Below are 7,259 nucleotides of genomic sequence, written 5' to 3'. Positions count from 1 at the left end.
AGCTGTGGGTGATGCTAATGCTATTTTATTAGTAAATAGTGAAAATAGTAGTGGACCAAGGATGGATCCTTGTGGTACACCTATGGCTACAGGCAGCAAGGGGGACAGCTGGTTTTGCCATAAAATGGCTTGTTGGCGGTTGGTTAAATAGTTCCTGAACCAGGATATAATGTATGAACTTATATTTAGGGTGGCTAGAGCTTCTAGGAGCATTTTAGGGTTAACCATATCAAAGGCCTTGGATAAGTCTAAGAATATGGAGGATACGAATAGGCCATTGTTTCTGTACTTATTCACAGTGTTGGAAAATGAAAGGAGTGCTGTGGTTGTGCTGTGAGAGGGTCTAAATCCATGTTGGGAAGTTGATAGTAGATTGTGTTTTAGGAGGTATTGCTTAAGCTGGCCATGGACTACTCTCTCAAGAATTTTTGATAGGGGAGATAGAATTGCTATGGGGCGGTAGTTTGTAAGTTCTGTGGATTGACCACCTTTATGTAGTGGCATTATGTGAGATATTTTCCATGAGTGTGTTACTTTGCATTCAGCTATTGACCTATTAATGAGTAAGGACACGGGATAAGCTATGGCTTCTGCAGTTATTTGTAGGAATTCAGCTGGCAAATGGTCAGCTGCTAGTGTTGTGGGTTTAAGCATTTTGAGGAGCTTAGCAATTGTTTTAGCAGGGACTGTGTTCAGGGAGAAGCTAAGGTGGCTGGCCTCTGTGTTGGGTAATGTGGGGGGTAATGTTGTGGTGGGGTTGGTGTTTGAGTTTTGGGTATTGGCTAGGGCCTGGATAGTTTCTGTGAAGTATTTGTTAAATTGGGTGGCGATGTTATCAAGGTTGTTTGGTAATATTGGGGAAGGGGTAGTGGGACTTCCTGGGTGGAGTAGGTTATTTAATGAGGCCCAGAATTTCTGAGGGTTGGTGTTGTTTTTTTCCTGCAATGTTTTGTAGTAGCTGGTTTTGTCAAACTTAGTTAGTTTTTTGACATGGTTGCGGAGCTCGTGGTACTTCAATTTTTGGGGCAGAAGTTTTGTGTTTATGAAATAGTGATCAGGCTTTGTCTCTTACTTTCATTAAAGACCTAGTGTCTTTAGATAGCAATGGTGCATGGTTGCTTTTAATTCTCTTGGTCCTGGGTGGTGCATGGTAGTTTAAGATATTTAGGAAAGTTGAGTTGAAGTACTCAACAGCTTCATCTAATGGTAGTGTTTTAAGAGGAGTCCATATGCAGGATTTTAGTGATTTAATTAGGTCTTGGGTGTTTAAGTTTTTTTTATTACATATGGTTCTTAGTATAGGTTCATTTTTCAATGGACATCTGTTCCTAATTACATATGTAGCTTGATGGTCACTGAGACTGACTGTCAGACAGCCTGAGAGGAGGGCCTGGGTTGGGTCAGATAACAGTATCCAGTCCAGGATTGACTGTCATTTAGAGGTTTATCCATCCTTGTGGGGGTACATATAGTTTGAGTAAACCCATGGAGGTTGATATAGGTAGTGGGATTTTGGCTGGTGCATTCTGACCAGTCTATGTTAAAGTCACCCAAGAGGATGGTTTCATGCGGAAGGGATGATGACAGCCAGTTGAGTCGATTTTCTAGTATGGTAGTGTTATTGCCTGGAGGGATGTATCTTCCAGCAATTATAATTTGTTTTTTGTGGCTGAGCTTTAGTCTGGCTATAATTAGTTATATGTCTTGGACAACTTGGCTGCTATGTTCTGTTTGTTCTATAGAGAGGTGGTTTTTGAAAAGTACTGCTACTCCCCCACCTTTTTTGCCTGATCTATCTTTCCTTATAATATTGAAGCCAGGGGCAGTAACTTCACTACCATGATGTTCAGGCTTAAGCCAAACTTCAGTTAATACGACTACATCAGGGCTGTAGAGAGCAAGTAGAGAATGTAGATGCTGTGTTTTGTTGAGTATGCCCCTTACATTTATGTTTAGTAGGAGGAGGGATGAGTAAGGTCTTGTGTACAGAGGATTGGAATTTGTTGAGTGTGTGCAATTGTGATTGTTGGGGCCTGGGTTAGGGTGAATGCCACCACAGCATGAGAGTTTCAGTTGTAGGAATTGAAATAGTTTATTTACTTTGTGGTATAGTTTGTCTGTTCTACTAGTTGTTTTGAGGTGAGTTTTAAAGGTAGTATATGCCTGTAGGCAGGAGGGATGTGGGGTTGGAGTAAGATCATTTGATGATAGACAAGAAAGGAAATGTTTGGTGGTAGTGGTAGTGGAGTCTGTTTGCCAAGGTGGTGTGTGGTTATTGTTGAGTTGTGTGTGATAAGAAGAGATAATGGATAGTAGGAAGAGTGTAGAGAAGGTTAGTGTGTGTAAAAGTGGCTTGAATAGGTGCCTATTGTGAGTATGAGGTATATTGTTTTGTTGTGGGAACAGTTGTGTTATGTGTAAGAGTTTGCAGTGGTTGAGTGAGGGATGTGGAGTAGGGTGTGGTTGATTTTATGGGCTCAGTTTCATAGGGTGTGATTGTTTGAGTGAGTGAGCTGATAGGTATATACTTGATTGGATAATTGGGTGGGAGGAGTTGGTGTGGGTGTGGTGGTTAGGTATAAATGTAATTGATATGGGGTGGGTGGGAATGGGGTAGGGTAAGGGAGCAAACAGAGAGGGGCTGCACCCCAGAGAAGATTTCAGAAAACAATCAGAGAAGCAGGTGAGTATGGTAGTTATGAGAGGCAGGAGGAGGTAGGAGTGAGAGAGTAGTTCTGAGAGAGGGAATTAGCCAGCTAAGGCAGGTAGTATGGTTGGAGTGCAGAGGTACCAGGGAATGGGCAGTAGAGATAAGGAGTGCAGTATGCAGTAATATAGACAGAGGAAGTGTGAATAGGCAGGGGGCAACTATCAAGGAGAGAGGGAAAGACGTTCAGGGGAGTGCAGATTTCAGCCTTCACAGGGGTAGCAGTACAGGTAGTCTATAGTGCATTAAATATTGTAATTAGGCTAGACATACTTTAATACACTCTTGTACAGGAAGATGCCTCAGGGGAGTTGTGACTTCTGGGAGTTCCAAGCAGAGTTGAATCAGTGGGCTTGGGAGCTGTATGCAGGTTAACACACCTAAAAATACAAGAGAGAAAGGTGGGTTTAAAAGAGGGGAAAGATGTACATATAATAGGGTTTACTGTAGAACCTAATAGGTGTTCTATTGTAGATGGAGGGGGTTATATAGGGTAGCCCAGAGTGTGGAATGAGAGTGTGGTGGTAGGTGTGGGTTACTAAGTGTATAAGTATGAAGGTGGGGATAAGTAGTGTTCAAAGGCCTTGTTGTTTGGACAGTTCTATATAAAAGGAAGGCAGCAGGAGACATTAACTAGTTAAAATACAGATATTAAAAAAAAAACAATGCTATATCTCAAGTACAGTCTTTAGGATGACTATCAAAGTTATATACAGCATTTAGCATTGTGCTCCTTCCATTGTGTTTAAAAATGCCTTATACAGAGAGAGAAAGCAGTATTACATTGGTGAAGAATGTAAGATAAAGGGAAACATCTACACAGTGCTGCTATCAACTACACTACATTACATAAGAATAACAGGTAACCGAGACTGTGTTCAGTGCAGGCATATGAATTTAACTAAACTTGAACATCATATTAACTTAAAACAGGATTAGGGGAAGCAGTTGTGCGAATTATAGTTAATTCAGGCATAACACTGAGCATTCTTATGTTCATACACTACATTAGAAACAGCATATTAAGATATCATGTTCTAACATTAGGTAATGAATGTGTTTCATTTTATTTGTAACATTAGATTGTGAGCAAATAACCCTGTACCCCTTGTGTTACTAATCACTGTGCAAAGCCAAACCACACTAGAGAGTAAACTGTTAAGTTAACCTTAACTTTAGATAAAACACCAGAAAGCTAGCGACTGATGCTGTACTTTTTGTATTCTCAGTCGCAGGCAAACCCTTAACATTAGATAAAACACTAGTTAGCTAGCAACTAAATCTGTGCCCCTTGTATTCTCAGTCGCAGGGAAACCCAAACAGTTATTGTGAATAAAGTATTCCATTTTTGTCTAGTGACTCATTCAAACTGCATTTGAAGAATATAGCCATCACATATTCTGGAAAATGGCTCCTAACTTTGCACAATTCCCTTTCAGTAATTTACACAAAGTACATTAGTTAGATAGCTGCTAACTCTTTACCCCTTGTGATCCCAGCCACTGTACCCCATGTGTTCGTAGTCGCAAGGCAAACACAAGCAGCTATTAAGAATACATTATTCAGTTAGCAACTATCGACACTTTCAAATCGCCCATACAAGTAGTCAAAGTTACGGATAGCGACCTCTATCTATACAAAGTCCTTTTTCAGTTTGTACACAAACAGCACATGAGTATGGAAATAGGGAATTATCAACTGGCGACTAGTGCATTTAACACCATTCTTGTTGTTCAGTGAGCAAGTCAAGCATTATACACATCTTATTTAACAATTTGACTATTAGCTCACAGTGACTGTTGTGAAATGATATATTTACAGTCATATGATAATCCCTGTTCTTAAACGCTATTGCAGACCCTATTGGGACATCCACGCAGTTAGAATGCAGGCAATGAACATGATATTATACACATCTGTTTCTGACAAAAGTACGTGCTAAATTATGTTTTGAAACATCTCTTCTTGTGCAGTCTCATATTCAGCCAGCCTTTTCTTCATCTCGACCTCTGAATTTTGCGATTTTATCACCTTATCTGAATATATATTTAAAGCTTCTTTCATTTTTTCCAGCCTTTCATTGTTTGAGTTGATATACTGCAGTAGTGTTTCATTTATTTTAGTCAGGCCTGTGTGCAGCTGCCTTACACTTTCCACTAGGTTACTGGAAGTCATGTCTGGAGCTTGCACTGCTTTTTGCTGAACAGCTACAGTACTTTTCCCAGTCAGTGTTTTTTTGTCACTTACTGTAGCTGATTTTCCTTCAGGTCTTCTGCATTTCTTTTTTTTTTTCCTGGCATCCAGGCATTGAAATTTACCCAGAAATCTAGGTCCACTGGCTTTCCTCTATTGATTGTTTTCACACTTGGATAGCGAGAATTAAACTGTTACTAAATGTGCAGCCATCTTGGAAGTCCCTAAGCTGCTTAGCTTTGGATAGAATGTTACAGTGGAGCATCATAATCATATCATGGATATACAAGTGTTGCAGAGGTGGTCCATAATCATAGCATGGATATGCAAGAGTTACAGTGGTGTTCCATGATCATAGCATGGATATACAAGTGTTACAGTGGTGTTCCATAATCATAGCATGGATATATAAATGTTACAATGGTGTTCCATAATAATAGCATGGATATACAAGTGTTGCAGAGGTGTTCCATAATCATAACATGGATATCCAAGCCACTTCTGCCTCACTTTACTACACTGATTCCTGATAGGCTATTTCTTGTGATACATCTGTCCACCATGAATATGAAGCTGCAACTTGAATTTTGCTAATATATTCATTTGCATCTTTGTTCTAGTAGTTTGTTTTTACATATGACCTACTGGTACTGCTACTACAAATCAGAAAGATACTGTCTGCGATTCAGAAAAATCATTTACGTGGCTATATAAAGGCAAAATAATGTATCCAATGTTGGACAGTGTGGCTCAGAGCTAATTAACAATGTATCAGGACCAGAAGAGTTAACCTAAAGGTCACATGACCTAATGATCGCAGTAGTGCCTATGTATCATGCTCACTACAATGCATATTGATGTGCTGTTACAAGCAAAGCTGAGAGCCCTGATAAAGGCCGCACAGCAAAGTCCCAACTATTTTTTCATTATAAATGGGAAGGAAATGAATGTATACCAGAAACACCAAGGAGGAAGAGTAAGCAGACAATGCAGAAAAAGACAATGGAAATGGGAGACTGGGATAGGGGCGCTAGAAACAAGGATATTTTTTGTAACAGATTCCTATTTTTCTTTTTTTCAAGAAGGGTACTGGATGTGAAGCAACCCCAAGCAAGTTCCCAACCATTGAAAGAATCAAGAAGAATGCTAGTGCCACAAATGTAGGCTCTGACATTGACAGCAGTAGTCTGATGCCAATAGTCAAGTCCAGGGTCATGGCTTGGTGTTGATGAAGTCAAAGCTGAATCAGAGATCATTGGTAACAAAAAGAACATTTTCTAATCAGGAATAAACAAAGTTTGATGCATAAGCAATTGGTATGTACTCGCCAGTGTTGGTTGTCTTAACATTGTTGTAAAAAATTGGATGCTAACAAGGAAGTACCTGCTGCTTTGCTCTGATATACAAAGGTTCAAGGATTCTATTTCCAGTTTAAAAAATGGGTGGAAAAGAGAGATGAAAAATTTTATTTCAAGAGAAAAAAGGATTTTCTGTCACCATAATAATAAAAAAAAATCAGAGTGGTTGCATTCCTCAGCATGGTGGCTTTGGCCTTGAGATTTTATCAGTAAATCTTGACTTCTTTATCCACAGCTGACTCAACAACCATATAGCCAGAAAGAGAAGGAGAAGGTAGTCTCAGATGTAAGCGGAGAGTCAGACTTCTCACTTACCATGAAAATAACAGGGGAAGAGGGTTTGTCTGTGAGTTGAACTGGAATCTTTTTTTAACTGGGGGGGGGGAGCTCTATACTGGAGTGCTGTACCTTAAACTTAGATCAGAAAATGCAGGGTCTTCTTATCGTAACATTATTTTTTGAGTAGCCAACCATGTGGCTTACAGGCATAAAGACCCAAATATGGTCCGGTGATCTGGCTGCTATGTGCTGTTTGCAGCTCAGGTGACTCAGTGCTGGCAGAGATAATGGGTGTTTCCTATCTTAGTAGAGGAACCTGGTTTCCCAACTGGCTTTGTTTGCTACTCTGGAGGTGTGAAGGACTCACAACCACTGAAAGCAGGAACCAGTCTTGTTGGGGCATGCACTGTGGCTGCCTTAGTCAATGACAGCAGCTCCTGTACCTCACTTGTCAGGTAGCACTTATGCATGGACTTGTAGAGCATTAGGCAGCCTATACAGTAATGCAGGTGTATATGTCATCACCTGAGGCTGGGGTTATGGCCATAACAGAAAAAAGTTAAGTTAAGCAAAAATGTGCAAAACAGCAATGAAGAATTTACTAACTCAAACATTAAGCATGAGTAAACATAGCTTTGCAAAATCACATGAAGGGTTGCCTAGGCAAGGAATCCTAATTGCAAAATAAAAGGTTTACTATCAAAACTTCGAAGTGAACTCGG

The sequence above is a fragment of the Protopterus annectens genome, chromosome 1.part2 (assembly GCF_019279795.1).
Source record: "Protopterus annectens isolate FY-2018-M chromosome 1.part2, PAN1.0, whole genome shotgun sequence".
Classification (NCBI taxonomy): Eukaryota; Metazoa; Chordata; order Ceratodontiformes; family Protopteridae; genus Protopterus; species Protopterus annectens.
This window is presented reverse-complemented; position numbering follows the sequence as displayed.